General features: G+C 47.4%; 1 long non-coding RNA gene across 1 annotated transcript; it reads left to right on the top strand.

Annotated features, from left to right (window-relative positions):
- The first annotated feature begins 2,192 nt into the window (after positions 1-2,192).
- On the top strand, positions 2,193-22,674 carry LOC108587027. Its single transcript, XR_001905197.3, has 3 exons — positions 2,193-2,447; positions 14,720-14,961; positions 20,659-22,674. It is a non-coding gene; the product is annotated as an uncharacterized LOC108587027 (long non-coding RNA).
- Positions 22,675-23,682: the final 1,008 nt, after the last annotated feature.

Raw genomic sequence — 23,682 nt, 5'->3', positions numbered from 1 at the left:
GGTCCTCATGAACTTTGGAGGCAGACAGACCTGGTTTGGACTCCTAGCTCCAGCCTCTGCTTGCACTGTGGCCTTCACAGCCTCTCTGAAGCCATTTCTTCACGCCTGTAAAAGCGGAAAATAACCTGTAGAGCAGCTGCGAGAATTCAGTGAGAGATTGGGGGTGAAGAGTCACTCAACGAAATATTTTTTCCTCTCCTTGCTCTCCCACTAGCCCTTTCCCCTTCCTTTGGTTGGACTTGGTTGTTTCCATTGTGGATTTGTCTGCTTCTGCCACCTCTCGGAAGCACCTGACCCTGGATTGCAAGCTCAGGAAAGAAATCTACTGATGAGGCCTCCGGTGGTTATAAGTGATCACAGCCTGAGTGAGCAGTCAGCTGAGGATGTTCTGGGCACACATCTGCCTTCAGTGCTGCAGCTCATTCCGGGAGTCTCATGAGAGATAAGTCAGAGGGAGGGCAGAGGGGTGGGGGGCCAGGGTCGGGCAAGAAACAGAAGCATGTGCAGCCTCAGAATACACAGCCCGTAAGGGAGGAAGAGGGTGGGAATCCCTGCATCTTGTATGTGCTCATGACAAACGTCAAGGAGGAGGAAAGGGGAGGAATGAGACGGCACAGGCACACGCACATGCGTGAATGCAAGCCTCCAGGACACCGTGGCCAAGGGTGTGGGCCCGAGGGAATTTCTCTGCAGTCCAAAGACTGGGCTCCATCCCACTTCCACTATCCTGAGGCTCTTTTCCCTCTATGGTCTTGGTCTCCTCATCTGTAAACGAGGAAGTCAGAAAAAGGGGCTCTCGTGCCTCTTCGCACTCTGAGAGTCTACCACATAGAGACCCTTCTGCCCAGGACCCCAGATTATGGTGCCAAGGTGACCTTGATAGTGTGCTGGGTCTGACCCAGGAAAGCTGGAAGGGTAGGGGGCCAGAGCACCCATAACACAAAGCATCGGTGAGCGATGGGCAAGACTGACCCAGCGCTGAGAGCAGTAGATGTGAGGCTGCAGAAAACTTGGGTGCTTACACATCTGGTGCCAAATCTCCTGAACTCCTTGATTCCTTGTGCCAGAACCCATTTTTTACTGAGAAGCCAAAGCATTCAAGGGAGTCAACCTCAGGCCTTCTGTGCCCATGCCTCAGAGATGGGAAAAGGCCCTGGATTAGACTCCAGAGCAGAGCTGGGAAAACCAGCATCCCAGCATGAACAGAACAATAAAGTTAATCATAGCCACCTCCAGTCATTTGTGGGGAGCACAGGAGAGAGGCTCGCATTTCATTCTCCCCACAGCCCCATGAGGGAGGTGCTATTGAGAGGTGAAGCCAGCTGGACTTCTGGGTTGGGTGGGGACTTGGAGAACTTTTCTGTCTTACAAGAGGATTGTAAAATGCACCAATTAGCACTCTGTAGCTAGGATTGTAAAAAGCACCAATCAGCACTCTGTGGCTAGCTAGAGGTTTTGTAAAATGAACCAATCAGGACACTGTAAAATGGACCAATCAGTGCTCTGTAAAATGGACCAATCAGCACTCTGTAAAATGGACCAATCAGCAGGACATGGGTGGGGACAAATAAGAGAATAAAAGCTGCTCCCCAACCCCCACCCCATGCCAGCAGCAGCAACCTGCTTGGGTCCCCTTCCCCACTGTGGAAGCTTTGTTCTTTTGCTCCCCACAATAAACCTTGCTGCTGCTTGCTCTTTGGATTCGCATCACCTCTAAGACCTGTAACACTCACAGGGAAGGTCCACGGCTTCATTCCTGAAGTCAGTGAGACCACGAACCCACTGGAAGGAACCAACTCTGGACACACTATTACTATCCTCGCTGTGCAGATGAAGAAACTGAGGCCCCAGACGAGGACTGTGTGTGTTGAGGGGGCGGCGGTGATAGGCATGGATTCCAGGAGAGGAAGTGACTGTCACCCTTTGCTTCCCGTGGTGCAAGGTGGGCTCCTGCCTCTCACCAAGATGCTCCAAGTGCATGAATCCTCCCAAGTAAAAAGCATGTCTGGATGCAGGGTAGCCAAACCAGGGCAAGACCCACATCAGGGCCCAACCATCTGTTCGTCCCAGTTTGTCATGGTCACAGAGCTCGCAAAGGGCATGCTCAGATGGTCACTTCTTCAAGGTAGTCAGGGCAGATGACCACTACTTAGAGATAGTCAGATAGGATTTCTGGCTCTGGATGGGGAAACTGAGGCTCGGGAGCTGGGGTGGCTTGCCCACAGTCGCCTGGCTGGCTGGTGTGGAGCAGAGATTAGGACCCCTGGGTCCCAGCGCCAAAAGCAGCACCCTGGCCTCTGTTCTGCACCATGCCTCTTACAGCAGGTGCGGCCACACCACTTTTAATAGTGCGTCCTCCAGAACTCCCTGACGCCACCACAGAATGCTCCCTAGGCAACCTAACCACTCACAGTCTTGGCAGACAGACAAATCAAAATGCTGCAAAGGTCAGAAAAACTTTCTGCTACCCTGTCTTTCTCTTCTCACAAGCTCAGCCTCCTTCCCTGACACCCTCTTTTTCACCCTCCCTAAATGTTGGAAAATGACATTGAGGTCAGAAAAGGGAAGTCACCTGCCACGTGACTTCACCCACTGAGATCTGTGGCTCATGCAGGGATTCTGTGCCAGACCGCCCAGAGATCAAATGTCCACTCCTCCGGAGCTGGGCGACCTTGGCGTGCTGTTTAAGCCTCAGCCTCAGTTATGTTGAATGTGAAGCCATAGAGTAAGTGTCCTCCTCACAGTGCTGTGGTGAGACTTCCGTGAGGCGAGGATACCTCTTTAAGTATAACCTTGATATGGATGATAATTATTGTAGCCAGCTCATCGGATAATCTCACTTGGTTTACAAATATGAGCACCTTTGCTTTTTTTAAATTCTCAACGCTGATCTCCTCTCTGTCCATGATATATATAGATAGATAGAGATAGATAGATACAGTTATTTTCTTTGGTTACTTTTAGATATTAATAGTTTCTGTGTGTATTAAAAATCTGGAAAAGTCAGGTAGAAAATGTTCAGTCTAGGCCAGGCTTGGTGGCTCATGCCTGCAATCCCAGCACTTTGGGAGGCCAAAGCAGTTGGACCACCTGAGGTCAGGAGTTCAAGACCAGCCTGGCCAACATGGTGAAACCCCATCTCTACTAAAAATACCAAAAATTAGCCAAGCATGGTGTCAGGCCCCTGTAATCCCAGCTACTCAGGAGGCTGAGGCAGGAGAATCGCTTGAACCTGGGAGGCATAGGCTGCAGTGAGCAGAGATCGCACATTGCACTCCAGCCTGAGCAACGAGCAAAACTCCGTCTTAAAAAAAAGTTCAGTCTCTCATTTGCGCTGAAGCTCCTCCCTTCCCTATTCCTGGAAACTGCACTGGATAAAGAAGATGCACTATTCACTCCTGCTGCACCTGGTTTGTCTAGGAATGGGACAGAGAATGGGAGAGAAGGAAAATAAGGGTCAAAGAAGTTCTCAGCCAGGCACAGTGGCTCATGCCTGTAATCCCAGCACTTTGGGAGGCTGAGGTGGGCAGATCACAAGGTCAGGAGATCGACACCATCCTGGCTAACATGGTGAAATCCCGTCTCTACTAAAAATACAAAAAATTAGGCGGGCATGGTGGCATGCACTTGTAGTCCCAGCTGCTCGGGAGGCTGAGGCAGGAGAATCGTTTGAACCCAGGAGGCAGAGGTTGCAGTGAGCCGAGATCGCACCACTGCACTCCAGCCTGGGTGACAGAGCAAGACTCCGTCTCAAAAAAAAAAAAAAAAGTTCTCATGAGTGGTATGGTTGCAGTCTGCCACTGGTGCCCTCTGTAGGGGTTTTGGGCACCCTCTTCTCTGGCTTTGGGGACCTCTGTCTTCATGGTGTCCTTGTGCAAGGAAGTACTTACAGGTAACTGCGTCACCTCTCCTTCCAGAGCTCACGTCCAGTGGCACAATGCATGCAACTTCATTTTGTTGGGGTCCTTCTTGCATGAGCCCCTTTCCAAATGGCTTCAATCCCACCACCCTCTTAAGCCACAGGAAAACTTCAACTGGAATCTGGAAGGGCCCTTCTCCCAACCCTCCCTATTCTAACCAGACAGGCAGCTCCATTTAGTTCCAGTCTTTAGATGCTTTAGTCTTCATAAAGGAAATCAGTCCTGCCAACACCTTGATTTTAGCCCGGTGAGACCCATCGAGGACTTCTGACCTCTAGAACTGTAAGATAATTTGTTTTATTTTCAGCCACTACATTTGTGGTAATTTGTTGCAACAGCAAGAGGAAGCTGATACAAATGGGCACTATTTTATCCTAGTTTCAGATGAGAAAGCTGAGGCTCAGAGAGATTAAGTAACTTCCCTAAGGTCACACAGCTAGGAAAGGCAGTACAAGAATGGGAATTCGGACCTAGGGCTGTCTGGCTCCAAATCCGGGGCTGTCATCACTAGACCATACTGCACTTTGATGAGGGCTGTGGTGTGCCCCCCACTGCACACCTGTCATCTCACTAAGTCCTCACAGCAAGCCCACAAAATCAATATCATGAACTGCTTTGCAGATGTAGAAGCTGGAGCCTCAGAGAAGTGAAGAGACTCAATGACCTCTCACAGCCAGAACATAGGAAGAAGGGAAGCCCCTGTGATTTGGTTTGAATTTGTGTCGCCTTCCAAATCTCATGTTGAATTGTAATCTCAGTGTTGGGGGAGGGGCCTGGTGGGAGGAGATTGGATCAAGGGGGCAGACTTCACCCTTGCTGTCCTCATGATAGTGATTTCTCATGAGATCTGGTTGTTTAAAAGTGTGTAGTACCTTCCCCCGCTCTCTTCCTCCTGCTCCAGCCATGTAAAATGTGCATCCTTCCTCTTTGCCTTCTGAAATGATTGTAAGTTTCCTGAGGCCTCCCCAACCACACTTCCTGTACAGCCTGCTAAACCGTGATCCAATTAAACCCCTTTTCTTTGTAAATTACCCAGTCTCAGGTAGTTCCTTATAGCAATGCAAGAACAAACTAATATACTCTGCCTGTTGGGTTTGGGGGTACCCATATCAGCCCGCCCCTGGCATTCTCCTCAAGCCAAGTCACTTGTTTCATCTGGGCTACATATACTAAATGGCCTACTATGTGCTGGCACCATGAGGGGTCTGAGACCACAGGCCCTGGATTCTCCACAATCTAGGTTTTCCTACATTGCAAAGGAAATGTCTGCTGCCTTTTTCCATTCTCAGCCTCTGCATCTTGACTCTAATATCTGAATCATGGTATCCCAGAGGTCATGGAGCAGGGCCTGACTTATCCTTCTAGTTCAATTTACATTAGCCCAAAATTCTGGCCCAGAAGGTAAGCTTTTCAGCTACTGCCATGAGCCTGGTGGTCTCTGGACAGTGGAATCTGATTGCATTGCATCTGTGTGTTTTCAGGTTCCCTCCCCACACCCTCATGTGTGACTCCTTAAGACTTTCCAAGGAAAAAGGATCTGTGCTATTAGCCACCATGCCCCTTCATTAATGGAAAATCTGTCCCTGGGCTCTACCCCAAGGATAAGAGATGCCGACAGCAGAGGCAGCAGTGCCAGAAAATAATGTCCCTGTAGTGGCTGGACATGAAATCACTACGACAGATGTAAGGTGGTCCTGGGTGGTTTTGGTTTTCCCAGTTGATGCACCCTGTGCAGGCTGTTTGTATCTGTACTCCTGAAAAGTGATAAGGAGGGCCATTCGTTGGCGGGAAGCCTACCTGGCAGATGCCTCTTGAGTGGACACTCCTCCTGTTCATCATGGATCTTCAGACCCTCAAAGCTCCAATGTCTGTGATCAACTGGAAAGAGGTTATTACAAATGACCAGGTCCTCTTGGTGTTCATATCTGGAAAATCTGACCTGGGGAAAGGATTGTTGATTTCCACTCAAGGACGTGGAACCTCAACACCAAGGAGAGGTCAGAGAGAGGAACCTTACTTGTTGTTGAAGAGAAATCCATTGTCATCTGTCTGTCTACTGCTTGACGTGCCCCAAAGACCTAGTTTTTCCAGATGAGATAATGTGGTGGCCAGGACTCAGCACTCCATGCCTCTCCTTTAACCTACTTAATCTTAACATTTTGATTCTAGATTTGGGTCCTACTCTGGCAAAGAAAAGTAAGGAAAGGGGTGGAGGTGCCCTCTTTTTTTTTTTCTGTTTGTTTGTTTGTTTGTTTGTTTGTTTGAGATGGAGTCTTGCTCTGTTGCCAGGCTGGAGTGCAGTGGTGCGATCTTGGCTCACTGCAACCTCCGCCCCCCCAGGTTCAAGCGGTTCTCCTGCCTCAGCCTCCCGTGTAGCTGGAATTACAGGCACCTGCCACCACACCCAGCTAATTTTTGTATTTTTAGTAGAGACGGGGTTTCACCATGTTGACCAGGATGGTCTCGATCTCTTGACCTCGTGATCTGCATGCCTCAGCCTCCCAAAGTGCTGGGATTAGAGGCGAGAGCCACTGCACCTGGCTGGTGCCCATCTTATATAACAGGAAAACTTAAAGAAATGCTGAAATAGAAGACACTAGAAATGGGCCAACATTAGGAACAGCCTGGAGGGAGAATGAGAGGAGAGAGCAAGGTTGACACTGGCTTTCAGATGATGGACAGGTCAAGAAAGTGAAGATGGGAAAAGATTTTGACATCCACCCATCCATCCATCCACAGAAGTTTAACAAGATCCTCCATAGTCAATTCAAACAGACTTATGAAGGGTAAGGCCTCCTCCTTGGTGAAATACTAGTGCTCCTGCCATTTCAAGAGAAGAGCCTAATTACAAGCTTATTCTGAGGTGTATAGGAGAAGGTGCTATGATTTGCCTTCATTTTTACCTGAAAGCTTAAATAACATTAGTCCAATCCATAGTTTGGTAAACATAGTTTCAGGTATACCTGAAAGCTTAAATAACATTAGTCTAATCCATAGTTTGGTAAAATAGGTGCAAGTCTGAAAAGAATAAGAGTCTACCACTGAAGCAGTTCTCATGGTCTGGCCAGGGTCAGGGAATGATTTTCCCTCCAGCAAGGGGTTTGCTGTGCAGGCTGCTGGAGGTGAAGGCAAGAAGGGAATGGTTAGAGCTCATAGAAGAAGAGGGCAGCATCTAAGGATTGAGGGATCCAAAAGAGAAAGAAAAGAATTTGCTGAATGAGCAAAGGTCTTTGGAAGAAAAATAATAATAAAAGAGGAAAAGCAAGGGAAAGGAAGAGCGATAAGGAATTTATTCAATGGGGTGAAGCATCCACCCGAGAACCAAGTCAGTAAAAAAGTCAAAGAGAAACTTCCCAGGTGGAGAGAATGCTGATGTGGGGAGAGCAGACCACATGCTTCAGCCTAAAGGGGTAGGTACTTGTCAAGGCTGTGGGTGCAGTAGCCCCTTTGGGAGTAAGTAAGCAGCCCAGCTGCTAAGGCAGTAGGATAAGGGAAATTACCTTTTTTTTTTATTTTTTAGAGACAGGGTCTTGTTCTGTCTCTCAGGCTGGAGTGCAGTGGCATGATCATGGCTCACTGTAGCCTCGACCTCCTTGACTAAAGCAATCCCCCTGCCTCAGCCTCCTGAGTGACTGGAATTACAGGTGCACATCATCATGCCCAGCTAATTTCTTTTTTAGTTTTGGTAGAGATGTGGGCCTCGCTATGTTGCCCAGGCTAGTCTCGAACTTCTAGCCTCAAGTGATCCTCCTTCCTTGGCTTCCCAGAGTGTTAGGATTACAGGCATGAACCACTGCCCCAGGTTGAAACTACCATTTTACCAAATGGCACCAGAGAGCCTCTTAGGGAGGGAACCCTCTTTATTTGTAAAAATACCATCACAGTTTCTTAGGTGGCACAATGTGGGATTGTGATGGACTGGATTGGAAGGAGACAACAAAGAGAGACGTAAGCACCTTAGCTAATAAATGCGTGGAAATGGAAATGTAGAGAAGAGGAAAAGGCAGGAAGGAGAGAGGAAGCCTAGAAACATCACCGGGGGCTTCAGTTGTTAGAAATGACTGAGAGACAGGAAAGGGGAATATTACATTTTATTTTATTATTATTATTATTATTATTATTATTATTATTATTATTATTATTTTGAGATGGAGTCTCGCTCTGTCACCCAGACTGGAATGCAGTGGTGCGATCTTGGCTCACTGCAAGCTCTGCCTCCTGGATTCACGCCATTCTCCTGCCTCAGCCTCCCGAGTAGCTGGGACGACAGGCGCCCGCCACCACGCCCGGCTAATTTTTTTTGTATTTTTTTAGTAGAGACGGGGTTTCACCGTGTTAGCCAGGATGGTCTCAATCTCCTGACCTTGTGATCCACCCACCTCGGCCTCCCAAAGTGCTGGGATTACAGGCTTGAGCCACCGCGCCCGGCCTGAATATTACATTTTAAAAGATGGGTTTGCAGTTCTGTGACATTCCTCCCCTCAATGTGCCCTCAGATCACAAGGAACAGTATATGATGTACTTCATGTAAGCTGCATTTGAGAGGCACAAAAGGGCAAAATGGTGGGTCAAGAAGAGCATAATGTGCCTTATCTGGGTTGTAACCAAGGTGCTATTAAAGGCCCAGGGTACTAAATAGATAACAAGAATTATCAGGTCCTACAAAAATCAAGGTGCTGAGCTAGACTGGCCTCAACCTTACCCCAGGACAAGCCAGGATTTGTGTCTATTTCACCTAGGCCTTAAGACAGTGCATCTCAAACTCTCAAGCCCCAGGAAATTACCTGGAATTCTTTTCAAAACCCAAATAGGAACCCACTCTCTGGGCATCTGATTCAGAAGGTCTAGATGGAGCCCATGAGCTTGCATTTCTAACAAGCTCCCAGAGGATGCGGTTGCTGCTGGTCTGGGGACTACTCTGTGAATGGCTATGCTTAAGAGACAGAATGACCCAGACTCTCCCAGTAAGCTCAGGATCTTTCTTTCCTGCATCTACCTCTCTTGCAGGTAGCCCAATGCCCTGTGAAGGTTCAGTACCTAGACTTTCTCATCATCATTGATGGCTGCCCTACCCGGGAAAGGAAGGAGGGCCTGATGCGGGATGGTCATTGGGTCCGCCCCTCAGTTCCATGGAAAGCAGCTGAGCTAGCTCTTGGAAAGATGAAAATGAGAAGTCACCAGCACTTTTTCCCACCACTCAGCATCCTATTTGTCAATTGATTTCCCCATCCTTTTGACCTAAGTTGTGAGCTCCATGAGGGCAAAGTCTGACACATAATAGGTGCTTAAAAAAATGCTAGGCAGATGGGGTGGGGTGAGTGAATTACCCCCTCAAACTTCTGAACAGGTCAAACATTCCACCTGGGCCAAGGTGGGCAGGAAGATTGGGAGCTGGGGATGGAAGCAACAGGGTGGCCCCAGGATCAAGGTCGTCCGCCCTTTAGACCTTCAGATCCCCTGGTCTCCGGCTGCCTCCCTCCCATTGCAGAGCCTCCAGAGTCTCTGGGCTCCTCTCTCCAACTCTAGGCCTAAGAATGTGATTGTGTTGGCAAAGGTGGAAGGTGCCATCTCGTAGGAGAGAAAGAGGAGGAGTAAGGAGGGCCTCTGACCAGCACAGGGAGATGAAAGGAAAGAAACAGCATCTCCCCAAGGCAACAGAGGCTGTCTTGGAGCAGATGAAACAGAGTTTGTGAGGGAGGCTGCCCCCCAGCCCTTCACCATTCTCCCATTCTGCCTCCTCCCCCATTACCCACCTCCTACTCAGGACCAGTGACTAATTGCATCGCGTTTCTTTTTGACTTGCGTCACCCAGCAGAGAGTGTGTGGTTGTTTTTACAGCTTATTCTTTCAGGGATTCTAAGTGACATTTTGTAAGTGCTCTTCCCCTGCCTTAGAGCAGCACACCCTCCTCTCCTCTCTCCCCCTCACTCTCTCTTCTCTCCCCCTCACTCATTTCCCTCTTCCGGGGGCTGCTGGCAATCAGAACAGCTCAGGGGACAGAGGGGCAGGCCCCCCAAAAGCAGCCAAGAGATTTTCCTGCTCCCTGGCCCTTGGGAGACCTGACGAGGGAGAACCCCGTGAGAGATACCCCTTCACCTTGCAAGAGAGGGCCCACGCTGAAAGCCATACTGGAAATCTGTTCTTTCTTCCTTCCTTCTTTCCCTCCTTCCTCTAACCTTTCTTCATTTCTTCTTTCCCTCCTTCCTTGCTTTCTTCAATTCTTCTTCTCCTCCTTCTTTCCTCCCTTCCTTCTATTCCTCTTGATATCCCTCCTTCTCTCCATCCCTCCTCCTTCTCTTCTTCATTCCTTTTTATGATCATAGCACTGAGTACCTGCTAAGTGCCAACCCCAAGTATGGAGTCACAGGCAAAACAAACCCCATTTCTCCTCTCCAGGTGATGAATGGAGTAGGAGGCCCATTGTTATCAATGAGTAAACTGGCTGTTACAATGCAATGAGTATATCCTATACTCTGGAAGGTTATAGGGGTCTCACATTGCATAAAGCAGGCATCAAATCTAACCTGAAAAGATGATCGGGAGGCTTCTGGAGGGGATGTTATGAAATCAGGACAGAATTTTGTAGAAAAAGGGGTAGAGAATAGAGAGAAATAAAGCAACAAGTGCATCTTCATGGTTCAAATATAGTAGGAAAAGCATAAATTGAGACCTCCGCCAGCTCACTGTGAGCTGTGCCATCAGGCAAATCGCTCCCATCCATGACTCTCAGGTTTCCTTCTTGGTAAAATGATGGATTTGGGCCAGTTCACCTGTAAAATCCCCTCCAGCTTTAAAACTCATAGTCTGATCTTTCATTGTCAAAGAAAGGCAAGGCAAGCATCGCACTCTGAAGGAGAGCTGTTAGTGAAAGGGTCAATGGGCTTGGAATCTGAGGACCTACATTTAAATCCAAGCCACTTGCTGCTTGTGCAACTTGGGTAAGTAGCCTCAATCTCCTCATCTGTAAAATGGGGATAGGAATGTTACCTATCATGCTGGATTATTTGTAGAATGGTATGAAATCATGCATTTGCAAGAGTATATTGGGCACAGAGTGACTAAGTTCTGAGCTACCGTTGCCAGGGGTGTGTCTCTTGGCCCACACAGATGTTAAGGACCTAGGCATCTCTTTTTGTTTGAATTTCAAGCAAGGATTCTTCCCATGAAAAGAAGAGAGATGCTTAAAACCCCAAATCCCAATAGTCAGAGAGCATGGGAAAAGAGCCACCAACAAAACATTGCTGATCCCAAAGGGCTTTTTTTTTTTTTTTTCCTGCCAGAAGAACCTCTGACAGTGACAGGAAATAGTAACATCACAAGACCCTCCCCAGATCAGAAAGACTTCCCACTTCAAAGGCCTCAAAGAAAGAAGCAGACATCTCAGTGCAGAGCAGACTATGATGGATAAGAATACAGAGGGGTATTTGGAACAAAATCCAAATCAGACCACAACTCTCTCAAATCCAAAAAAGTAAGAACTAAAAGACTTACCTGCCCCTTAGTGAGGAGGTGCACAGACAGACGGATATCAGGACCACTGATGCTCTCTCTGCTTGTGGAGATCACTAGTCAACAGTCACAAGGGTGAGCCCTTCCCAAGAAATACTTTGGGCAACATCAAAAGTTTCCAATTGAAGAACTCTTGGTACCTGCACATACCTGGGCTAGTGGACCCTACCTGACAATTACAGTCAAGGCTCCAGTGCCAAGAGGGAGCAAAACCAGGCAAGCTATGCCCTTCCTGAACTCTGTCTGGGGACGCACTGCTGTTATGAAATATCTAGTGTATTGATTGGTATATGACTGCCAGATGTCATGTGAGCAATATCTTACTTGTATCTATTATTTGCAAAGTGATTTTTCATTCATTATCTCCTTTAATCCTTACAATAACCCCATGAGAAAGTTGATATAACAGTGTTCATTGTGGTAGCCAGCAGTGCTATCCACCGAATATTTCCAGTTCTCCCCGCTTTCTGGGTACATGGTAAAACTGCACTTCCCTGCATCCTTAGAGTTAGAGGTGACCACATGACCTGCTCTGACCAATGAAATGTGAGCAGGATCATGTGGTTACCTCTAGGTAGAAACTGTAAGAGCCCATGTGCCTTCATTGCCCCCCACTCCCCCATCCCACTGCCACAGAAATTGGCAACATTTCTGATGGCAACTATTTTGTCAATCTGAGTCCTTAGAATAAAGACAACATGTAGTGCAGCTTTTGGTGGACCCAGGATGGACATGAAAAATAAATTAGAAATAAAACTTTGATGTGATACGCAACTGAAATTTTGGGGTTGTTTGTTACTGCAGCATCAGCCCATGCTGACTGATACACTTACGTTACAAATAAGAAAACCAAGGCTGAGATAGGTTAAGTGAACTAACTTGTCTTAAGCAACACAGCAAGACAGTGGCAAACCCAGGATATAAAGGGTGTTCTCTTTTTTTTTTTTGAGATGGAGTCTCAGTGGCGTGATCTCCACTCACCGCAAGCTCCACCCCCCGGGTTCATGCCACTTTCCTGCCTCAGCCTCCCAAGTAGGTGGGACTACAGGTGCCCACCACCACGCCCAGCTAATTTTCTTGTATTTTTAGTAGAGACGGGGTTTCACCATGTTCCCTGGGATGGTCTTGATCTCCTGACCTTGTGATCTGCCCGCCTCAGCCTCCCAAAGATAAAGGGTGTTCTTTCTGACTGTAAGTGCAGTGTTGCAAACCTCTTTTGAATCTTGAAGTCACCCCCTTTGGAACTAGAACTACAGAACTTCCTTTATCTTCATCATTAATCCCTATTTGCAGCTTCAGGCTGAAAAAAAATCACACAAGATGAGTCAGTTCATGAGTATCCTCACTGGGTTGAAGCTTCTAAGAACCTTGAAACTTCTCAATTACAGTCAAAGCTCTTGCCATCAGCAAATAGGTAAGGCCCTATGCTATGCCTCCATTTCCCTACTAAGGGCAGAATAGAGAAGATGGCTTGAGTTTTCATCAGCCCTTTCTACTTTCCTATTTAGGGCTATGAGAGGAAACAAGTACAGGCACACCAGAGCAATTAGGCGATGGCTTAAGCAGGGGAGGCCAAAAGTCCTGCCCACAAAGAATTACACCCACATTAGCTATAGGCCATGCTGCCAGGTGGTGGTAGAGAAGCCTCAGAGGTCTGGGAATTCTGGGAATAATTGTCAATGGAGCTCAGTCATTAGTGACAAGAAGTGGATGGGGCCTTAGAGGTACAGCCATGTCCAGCGTAGACTTTCCTCTAAGAAAAAGAATAGATCCAGCTCCTTCACGTGGAGGTAAAAATAGCTCAGAATAGCAGCCTAAGCCTTTTAATGGAGGTTTTGGGTGCACCACGCAGCCAACCTCACCTAGCCCAGGCTTGCATAATGGTCTCCTGGGCAGCCCTTCAGGCCTGTGGTCACTACACAATGTCCTTCATAGGTGCCTCTGAGTTGGCCCAGCCTTGTCCAGCAGTTTCAATGTGCTAGGCCTCAGGACAGTTGTGGTTTCTTGTTTCATGGTGTCTCAGCTCCCCAAAAGGAGCTCCAGGATGGCCAGGACAAGAAAGACTTCCTGTAAATTGAGCATTTACCAGGTCACATGCATTGCCCTGGACATTTTCCTTAATCATTTAGACTTAAGTCATTTAGACTTCACAATCCTTTTGTTGGGCTGATCCCGTTCTATTTATTTTGCATTGAGGAAACTGAGACTCTGGAGAAAAGCACCATAGCACAGTGCCTGGCAAGTATTAAATACTCACATAAACAATAATTCTTATTATTACTGAGGTCATCAACAGTCATCGTCATCATTGAGAACATCCAGACTTCAAATCATTTCATAGTGTTTCCAAACCCCTTCTTTTAGACATCAGAAAACTCTTTAGAGCAAAATTTATCAAACTTTGATGCAAATCAGAATCACTTCAGAAGTTCTAAAAAAAAAACACACACACACACAGAGATGCATGGGTTCTATCCTAGTCCAGAAAAATAAAAGCAAACAGGCTTGGGGCCCAGGCTTTGGTATTTTACTGTGCTTTCCCGATAATTCTAATATACCTCCTATGTTTGACAGCCCTTAACTTAAATAGAAGAAAGTTTCACTGTCGCCCACATACCTACCCTCAGTCCCAATACCTCACTCACTCTCCTATGTACTGGGATGGAGTCTCTAAAGTCTGAGATCTCCTGCCTTAAATCCTGGATAACTAATCTTTGACCATTAGTTCCCTAAGAAAAGTGGTGTCGGTGGCTGAGTGTGGTGGTTCATGCCTGTAATCCCAGCACTTTGGGAGGCCAAGACTGGCGGATCACAAGGTCAGGAGATTGAGACCATCCTGTCTAACACAGTGAAACCCGTCTCTACTAAAAATACAAAAAATTAGCCGGGCATGGTGGTGGGCACCTGTAGTCCCAGCCACTCAGGAGGCTGAGGCAGGAGAATGGCGTGAACCCTGGAGGCGAAGGTTGCAGTGAACTGAGATCAGGCCACTGCACTCCAGCCTGGGTGACAGAGCAAGACTCCATCTCAAAAAAAAAAAAAAGAAAAGTGGTATGGGTGGTTGCTGGTGTAAGCAGCCTCTAAGATGGCCCACAGATTTCATTGCCATATCTTAGTATTCACACAGTGTAATCCCTTCTCCTTGAATGTAGGCTAGATTTACTGGCTCACTTCCAACAAATAGAATGTGGCAGAAGTCATGGAATGCCACTTCTGACACTGGGTTATGAAAAGACTGTGGCTCCCATCCTGAGCGCCCTCTCTTGCTCTCACACTTGCTCCTTCTGAAGGAAGCCTGCTGATACCACGTGAGCTGCCCTGTGGAGAGGCCCAAGTAGTGAGGAATTGACATCTCCAGCTGACCTCCAGCAGTGACCTCAGGGCTACCAACAGCCATGGGAGTGAGCTTGGAAGCGAATCCTCCTGCCTCAAGCCTTGGGGTGGCCATAGCTCCTGTCGGCCTTGATGACAGCCTGTTAGAGAGCCTGAGCCAGAGAGACCTGGATTCTTCACCAACAGAAACTGTGAGACAGTAAGTGCTTGTTAGATAAGTCACGAATTTTGGAGGTGATTTGTTAAAAAGGAATACATAACTAATACGATTATGTTTGTAGGTAAAGAATTGAAATAGGTAAAGCTGCTGCCCTCAAGGATGCCCATATCTGAATCCCTGAACTTCTAAATTTGAAGTTGTGATTGTGTTAAGGATTTTGAAATGAGATTTTCCCAGATTATCCTGGTAGGCTCAATGTTATTATAAGGATCCTTAAATAGGAAAGACAGGGACAGAAGAGTTTGAATCAGAGATACAGCAGCATGAGAAAGACTTGACACACCATTACTGACTTTGTAGATGCAAGAAGAGACCATGACCAAGCAATGCAGTCTCTAGAAGCTGTTCTTCCCAGGGGCCTCCAGAAGGAACATGGGCTGTAATGAAATCTTGATTTTAGCTGAGTGAAATCCATCTCAGTCTTCTGACCTCTAGATATATAAGATAATTTGTTTTAAGCTACCAAGTCTGTAGCAATTAGTTACAGCAGCAACAGGAAACTAACACAGGCATGAACAAGACACTACTGGGAAGAGTTTTTCCTGCACAAATACAGTAGTGTTGACATCTCTGTAGGAAGCTAGGCTTTGAAGAGACAAGTACAGTTATTGGGATAAAGCAATGGGGTTCATGAGAATAAGGATGTCACTAGTTTGCCCCCTTAGGAGAAACCAATTGGAATAGTATAGTGTCTTAGCCCTGGAGCATTTCCCTAACATACCCACCAGCTGTCCCACAAAAGCATGCCACATACTAAACCCTTCGGAGGGTTACTGAGAGGGTGAGATAATGCAGGACAGAGTCAATCCTGCTTGACATGTCTATAGCGTCATCTCCACGGACTAGCAAGGCAGAGAGCTGCCTACACAATCCCCAGCTGACCTTCCCACTGGTATCACACACTCCCATCTCCTTCCTACCACACAACTTCCAGAAGATAGAGGTTGGGTCAGGAGTGATGAGACAGCATTGAAGAGCCCCTCCCCACAACCACCCCCAGACCTCAAAGCTATTAGAATTTCCATGGCCAAATCTGACTTTACTCAAACAAGTAACCTCCCCACCTTGATCCCAGACCACCCAAGAGTCTACCCACTGAATTTCTATTGTAATTAAGACTTCTCACTCTACATATCTAATCTAATTTTGTCCCTAGTGAATCAATGTAGTAGCAACTGAGAAACCAAGGCTCAGAGAAGTTAACTGGTTGCAAAGCCAAGGCTGGAATCTAGATTTCCTGATTCCAGTCCTACATCCTGTCCACCAAACCACACATTTCCCCACTTTTAGCAAAAGAACTCAAAATAAAATCTAATCGCCAGGGCTGTGAGACAGACAGAACTAAGTTCCAAGGCTGGCTCCGTCACAGAACTCCTGTCATTTCCCTGAGCCTCAATTACTCCATCCCTGAAATGAAGATCTAGTGGGAAAACATGAGACTGAGTCTGTGATAGTGTCAGAGAGCTGAGGAGAAACACAGAATACCCAGAAAGTCAGTAGCCACCCCCACTCAGATTTCCAGACCCAAAGCTGGAATCCATGAGAAGAAGAAAAAAAAATTCTCCAAAGTTTTTTTTTTTCTTTTCTTTTCTTTTTTTTTTTTTTTTTTTCCACAACAAACTTTGAAAACTAGAATGTGGGTGTGAGCACTACTTTAAGGATTTTTTAAGTGACACGTGGAGCACCTGTCAGGGAGCCAGGACTGGAATGCTGGTTTTAATTACACCGAATATTTCACTTTCTTATGCAGAGGCATAATCAATTATCTTATTTAAAGGCATTACGATAATGTGTGTGTAAAATGGAACCATTCCCTGTATTGCATTAGATTCTGCTAATTATAGGAGAATGTTTGGAGCTAAAATGTCAACTTGTCATCCGGATGGCTTGTAATTCAGGATTTGCATTCATAGACGGGAAGGAAACTCTGAAAAAAATTGCATTCAGCTCGAGCTCGTCTGGCCTCTACCTTACAGGCTCCAGCAGCAAGCAGACAATTGATCTCTGCTCTGCCTCTGCTCCTTTCCACCACAGTGGGCTCTCCATCCTCAAGAGGGCAAGGGAGGGCTGTAGGAGCAGAGGCAGCAAAACACACCAGCTACAAAAATGGAAACACAAGATCCCTGCTGAAAACCTACCCACTCACCTCATTCGTTTTCTTCCTAGTAACAGAGATTCCAAACGCAGTTTGTAAAGAGATTAGATTCCTGAGAACTGATGGTCTTTGGCTTTCTTGGGAATGTCAGTTGGATTTAATTCAATTCAACAAATATTTCCCTCCCAAGCAAATGCCTACTGTGTGCACCACACCAGGTGTTTAGTGTAGAGGGCTCTGGTTCACAGTGTGGGGTCTGGAGCAGACCGCCTGCATCAGCCTCTGGAACTTACTAGATGTGTGCACTGTGAGTCAAGCTAACTCTCTGTGCCTCTGATTCCTTGTTTGTAAAATGGGGACATCAAGGTCATTATAAGGATGAGACAAATGATGTCTGTGAAGTGCTTAGAAGGAGCCTGATGTCAGTTAAGCAGTCAACAGACCTACCTGACATTGTAATCATGACCACGACATATGACAGCTCCAAGGGAAACAGACATTGAACAAGTAGGACGGATCCCCTACCCTTCCAGGGGTATTCACCCTAATACCCTGCTTTCGCACAGCCATTGGCGTTAAAGCAAGCTATTTCACCTCCTGGATATCACTGTGTCCTCCCCAAACTCATATGATTGCCCTTCTCCCAAAACAACACAAAGGACCTTTCAGAGCAATGAGGTGAGTGATTTCCCTTTTCAAGATACCCTTCTGCCAAGGGGAAGCAAGAATAACAGCCCCTCTGGACAGGGGAGGGAATCTGTCCCCTGGTTGAATTCTCTTCTCTCTAGCCCATCTGCCCAACTCTTCCCAGATGCTGCATACGCAGCCCTGAGTACAGAGGACCAGGGCTGGGATACATCAGGAGCCCTTTCACTGATAGCAACTATAGGATGAAAACAACCTGCATAACCCAGTCAGCATCCGCAGGACAGGGTCAGCTGGGGCCAGGGTGAGCTGGGGCCAGGGTGAGCTTAGGCCAGGGTGCCTATGGGAGAGGTGTTAGGATCCAGCCTCCTTCTCCACCACCTAGGCACCATTCCCAGGGCCACTCTAGGTCAGCTGGTTGATTCCTAGGCCAGCTCACTTTGTCCTTCTCCTCTCCCCAACCCTCCCCAGAACCCCAGCCAGCTTTCTTCCATCTATATACATCTCAGAACCCCCTGAGCAAAGCTTTGGACTTTTCTCCAACTGCCCAGTGCTTCCAGAAATCCTCCTTCCAGATCAGATTTCACACCTCCATGCCTGGCCTCAGGGCTCAGTGACTTGGACTGTGTCATTCTTCCTGGCTGGAGAGCCCAGCCATATGGCCTTGCCCACCTGGACTTGCTCCGCTGCCCTCAGGAGTGACCAACTCAAAACAAAGTACCCAAGACACCAGCTTTCCAAATGCCTGTCGAGGCCAGGTTACTTCACCCTCCCCACCACCATCTTTCTTCAACTGCTCTTAGATATCCAGGAAACCTGTGAGGTTGGATCAGTCTCTGCAGCTCCCAAGGAGAGTGATCATATACCACGCCCCCATTCAATCTTCTCTGAACTTTGCTTGTTAGTGGGATCCTGGTGTCTAAGAGTAGAACCGTATCTGGAGCACCACTTTTCCTGGGAGTTAGGCTCTTACTCTCCAGCTTTAAAGCTTCTCGTTTTGATTTGTTTTAATAATATTTTTCTCCTTTAAAAATCTTGCATGCCAAAAAAAGGATTGAATGTTTATTATAGAAAATTGGAATGTACAAAAAAGTAGAAGGAAGGGGGAAAAACCAGTCATTAATCCTCTGCCAGGAGGGCACTGCAGTTAGCATCTCCTTGTTGAGTTTCATAGATGGGCTTTTTAAAGTCGAACCAAATCACAGACTGAGAGTTGATATTAGTTGCAGCTCACAACACTGTGGAAGTGTGGGACCCAGTAATCTATGAGACCCACTGATGTTTCATATTTCCTCCCCAAATAGAGGATTTCTCGAAGGTCTAACCCCCTATAGGCTGAATTTTTTGTTTTGTTTTGTTTTGTTTTTTGAGACGGAGTCTCACTCTGTTGCCAGGCTGGAGTGCAGTGGTGTGATCTTGGCTCACTACAACCTCCGCCTCTAGGGTTCAAGCAATTCTCCTGCCTCAGCCTCCCGAGTAGGTGGGATTACACGCACGTGACACCACGCCTAGCTAATTTTTTGTATTTTTAGTAGAGACGAGATTCCACCATGTTGTCCAGGATGGTCTCTATCTCTTGACCTCGTGATCTGCTTGCCTTGGCCTCCCGAAGTGCTGGGATTACAGACGTGAGCCTGGTCTAGACTGAATCTTTATGAGGCCGTGCAGGGTGGCCACTTGGACTGTTATTTCAACTATCCTTCACTTTGGTCCCTGGAAAACCCCCTAATATCTATAGTCCTGTGTCCCTAACCTTTGGGTTTCAATGGTTCCCTGCCCCAGTGAGCTCCACATCTCCAGCTCCAGCCCTGGCCTCTATCCTGAGCTCAGAACCACATACTGAACTACATCCCAGTGTCTCCTGCTCACACCCAGTGGCTCAAAACTGAACTTACTCGTATTTACCCTTCAGACTTGCTCTGCCACCCACCTCCTCAGCAGCATTATTTACTCACTCACCCAAGCTGGCAACCTCCAAGTCATCTCTGACTCATCTCTCTTGCTTGTACCAGTAATTCATCAAGTCCCTTTGTTTCGTCTCTGAAATGTCTTGCACTTCATTCCTCTCCTCTCATCTCCACCACCACTGCTGAATAATTTCATGTCTTCTTACTGTGGCAGCCAACCTTCCTAACTGACCTCACCCTCCTTTCTCAGCCTCATTGACAGTGCTTCTCTTCCCAGGCACTTACTATGTCCCAGGCACTTCTCACTGATCACCACCCAAGGACAAAGTACTTATTGTTGGCCCTGTGCTACATTTGAGAATCGAAGACTCAGAGAAGCTCAGCATCTCGGTTATCTATTAACAAGTAGCAAAGAATCCCAAGACTCAAGGCCTTGAAACAAGGGTGATTTTTTATGTCTTACAGTCTGTAGGTTTGCAGTCTGGGTGTTTCTTCTGAAAGTCTTACCTGGGATCATTCATATGGCTGCAGTCATCTGACAGCTTGACTGGGGTTGGATGTTGAAGATGTCCTCAATCCATGTCTGGCAGTTGATGCTGGCTGTGAACAAGGCACCTTGGTCCTCCTCCATTTAGGTCCTCACCTTCCACTAGGCTACACAGTCTTCCTTTCATGGTGGCCTCGGGGCAGCATTCCAAGACAGTGGAAAGCAAAAGCTTCAAGGCCTCTTAAAGCCCAAGCTCTAGAACTCTCCTAATGACAATTCTGCTCTATTCTATTAGTCAGAGAAGCCACAGGCCAGCCCAGTACCAAGGAGATAGAGAAATGTACCTATTAACGGGAGAAGTGGCAACATCCTGTTGCAAAAGGGTGAGGACACAGGGAGGCCTGATTCACTGGGAACCATTGTAATAATGAGCTACCACACTACAGAACTTGTCCACAATCATCCACTCAACTTGAAAATCCCAGGATGTAAACCTGAGTCTTCTGATTCCAATGTTCTCCCATGTTCACATTTGTTGCCAGATCTGATTCCCACCAAGTAGCAGTCAGCAGTGGATGGGTCACCATGAGTAGTCACTTGATCTGTGCTGCCCTCCATCCTGGATGAAAGTGGCTGTCAACTGGATCAGCACCACCTCATCTTCCAGTAGTTCTGGCTTTGATAACAGCTGCTCATCCCACCTTCCCACTCACCGCGTCCAGCTTGGCTCCGGCAAGCAGCATAATGTAGGACTCGAGAACTCCCCCAGGTCCCCAGACTCCATTAAGAAGCTGATTAAAATTTGATGCTCCCATTTAACACCTATTAGCAAACACAGTGCCCTCCTGCTAGGAGAGAGAAGTTGGGAGAGGAGCCCTCCCCAGCTCCCAGCAGCACCCTTTGTGCCAGGGTAGCAACCATTAGCTGGAAGAAAGATAAAGAAGAGGTGGACTGGATGTGGAGGAAGGAAGGGGTGGGGGCTGTGTGTTATTTACAAAAGACCATCACTTCCTGAGCCCCAAAGTGGAACTGAGAGCTTGAGTCCTCAGTGCAATTGTCCCACAGTGGACAGTGGAACCAGGCCAGACACGATAAATTGGTATCCATGAAACAGCAGCCCAAAGGGATCATGAGGGGCCACTGTCTCTCCTACCGCCTTCCTACCAGGCAAAGTCTAAACTGTCCAAGACCATGAGAAGATGCATCATGGAAATGAATGTAATTAGGATATCAATGCTATATTTGAAAGACTGAATCTGTATTCCCAAGGTCAGCTGTTGGAATATCCCTCAAAAATCCCCAAAAGGAAGGAGATCCAAGGGAATCTATGGCAGTTTTCCATCCCTTCATTCCTAGGCAGAATGATTTAGAGGCTGAGCACATCCAGTTTGGGGCAGGAGGGAAGAGATAATCAGGCATATGTTGACTGAGCACTTACTTTGTGCCAGTCCCTGGCATGAAGGGGGACTTACACAGAGCAGGAAACAGAGTCTCTACCCTCAAGGAGTGTATGATTTCACTAAGGCCACAGGTGCACACACACCTGCAACTAAGTAACAATGCAAGGGGTTCTTTATATATATTTTAGAGACAAGGTCTTGCTATGTTGCCCAGGCTGGTCTCAAACTCCTGGGCTCAAGTGATCTTCCCACCTCAGCCTCCGAGTAGCTGGGATTATAGGCATGAGCCACCAAGCCCGGCCAAGGTGTTATTAGAAGGAGCACAGAACTAGGGTCTGAATCCCAGAACTGTCATTTACTAGCTCCATGAGAAACTTCATAAAAAACAGATTCAAATTCTATGCTCCTGGTGAATGCTTAGCAAACACAGTGCCTTCCTGCTAGAAGAGAGAACTCAAAAGAGGGCTTCCCTGGTAACTTTGAAGGTCAGGGTGCTGAACATTAGGAGGAGCCTAGCAAGTCATGTTTAATCTTAAGCCTCAATGTCCTCATCTGTAAAATGGGGATGGTGACACCCGCCACACAGGGCTGTTAGGAAGACTGGGTGATACAATGCCTGTGAAAGTACACTGTCCAATGGCTATTCAAAGTCAAGCTTCATGATTACCATGACAAGGGTTAGGAGATGAAGCCACCCTTCCAGGTTATAGAGCTTCCTGGGGTCACTGAAGTAACGTGGAAATCAAGGCATCTTACTGTTTATCAGATTAGCTTTATTCCCCACAAGGCCCCCTCCCTGAGATACAAAGCCCTTCTCGTCCCACCCTCTAACTATGGCCATCAGCACATCCCATAACAGGTGTTTTCACAGCAGAGCCATGACAGCCCCCAGGGGAGCCAGGATGACCAGGGGTCCCCTAGGACCCTTGCCCATCATGTGGACATTCCCTCCACACACTCACCCCAGTCCCTCAGAGTCTTGTGTTAATCAATGGCTCCCCTTATCTCTGGCTCCTCTGTGGCCTTTCCTCCATCCAGCAGTCTTTTGCTTTAGGACTCAATGTCTTTGGCTTCCCTTTGAAGCCCTGCCTTTCCCTATTTACCTAGAACCAGCCCTCAGCACTGAGCTCCAGAGGGTACTGTGGTCTTCACACTATCACAGGATGGTAGGGGAGGGGGACAGGGCGGCCAAGGAAGACCGGAGGGGGCAGGGCCCAACAGCACCTTGAAGACTGCACCTCCCTGGGATTGTAGAAAGTGGGGACGGTGGGGGGCTTCTCAGCAACTGTGTCTCACTGAGGGCTAAAGCAGTAAAAGCGTTTTGAGGATGATATGAAGTAAGCTTGAGAAAGAAGACTGGAAGCCAGGGTGGCTGGGCCCGCCCTGCCTGCTGGGACCCAGGTTGTGGTTGTGATCTGGAGACTCTGTTGACTCACAAAATGTTGGGCACTTTTAAGCAGTAGAGGGGTGGAATCAGATTAATGGTTTTGGGAAGGTGCCTTGGCAGGAGTCAGGGAGGCTCCTTTTGTGGGAGGACGCAGGGTGACTGGAATCACTCCCAAGGACCTGCTGCAACCTCCCAACCAGGCAGGCGCTTCGGAAAGAAAGACCATACAAATGCAGCGACATTGTTTGCTAGAGTCTCTCAGCCACACCCTTAATTCCTTGCTCTGGAGTCAAATCCAATTCCCACCCCTTTCCTTCCACCTCCCATGGCTTGCTGTGCCATCCTCTGCAGCCTCCAGGTGGCCACAAGAATGTCCTTTCTGGCTTAGGGCCCCCCCCCACACACACTGACAAACTGCCCCCAGCAGGGCATCAGGTTGAAAGAGATTAGAGTTGAGAATAATTAACCCAAGATCAGAACTCCTCTTTGTCACTTACTAACTGTGCAGCCTGGGCAAATTGCTCAATCTTTCTGGGCCTTGGCTTTCTCATCTGTAAACTGAGAATCATAAACTCCCTTTGTAGGATAGTGGTGGGATTAAATGAGATAATGTATATAAATGTATTCCCATTGAAGTCAAATAAAGTATAGAGACAAATCTCTAAAGTAGAAATATTTTGTTTTGGGAAGCAAGAATTGCAATTTAGGGCATACACACAGACTGGGTGGTCTCCAGTATGTCCGGAGAACAGAGAGAAGGTTGAGAGTTTTATTAGAAA

The sequence above is a fragment of the Papio anubis genome, chromosome 7 (assembly GCF_008728515.1).
Source record: "Papio anubis isolate 15944 chromosome 7, Panubis1.0, whole genome shotgun sequence".
NCBI lineage: Eukaryota > Metazoa > Chordata > Mammalia > Primates > Cercopithecidae > Papio > Papio anubis.
The sequence above is the reverse complement of the archived record's forward strand: the minus strand, read 5'-3'. Positions and strand labels throughout refer to the sequence as shown.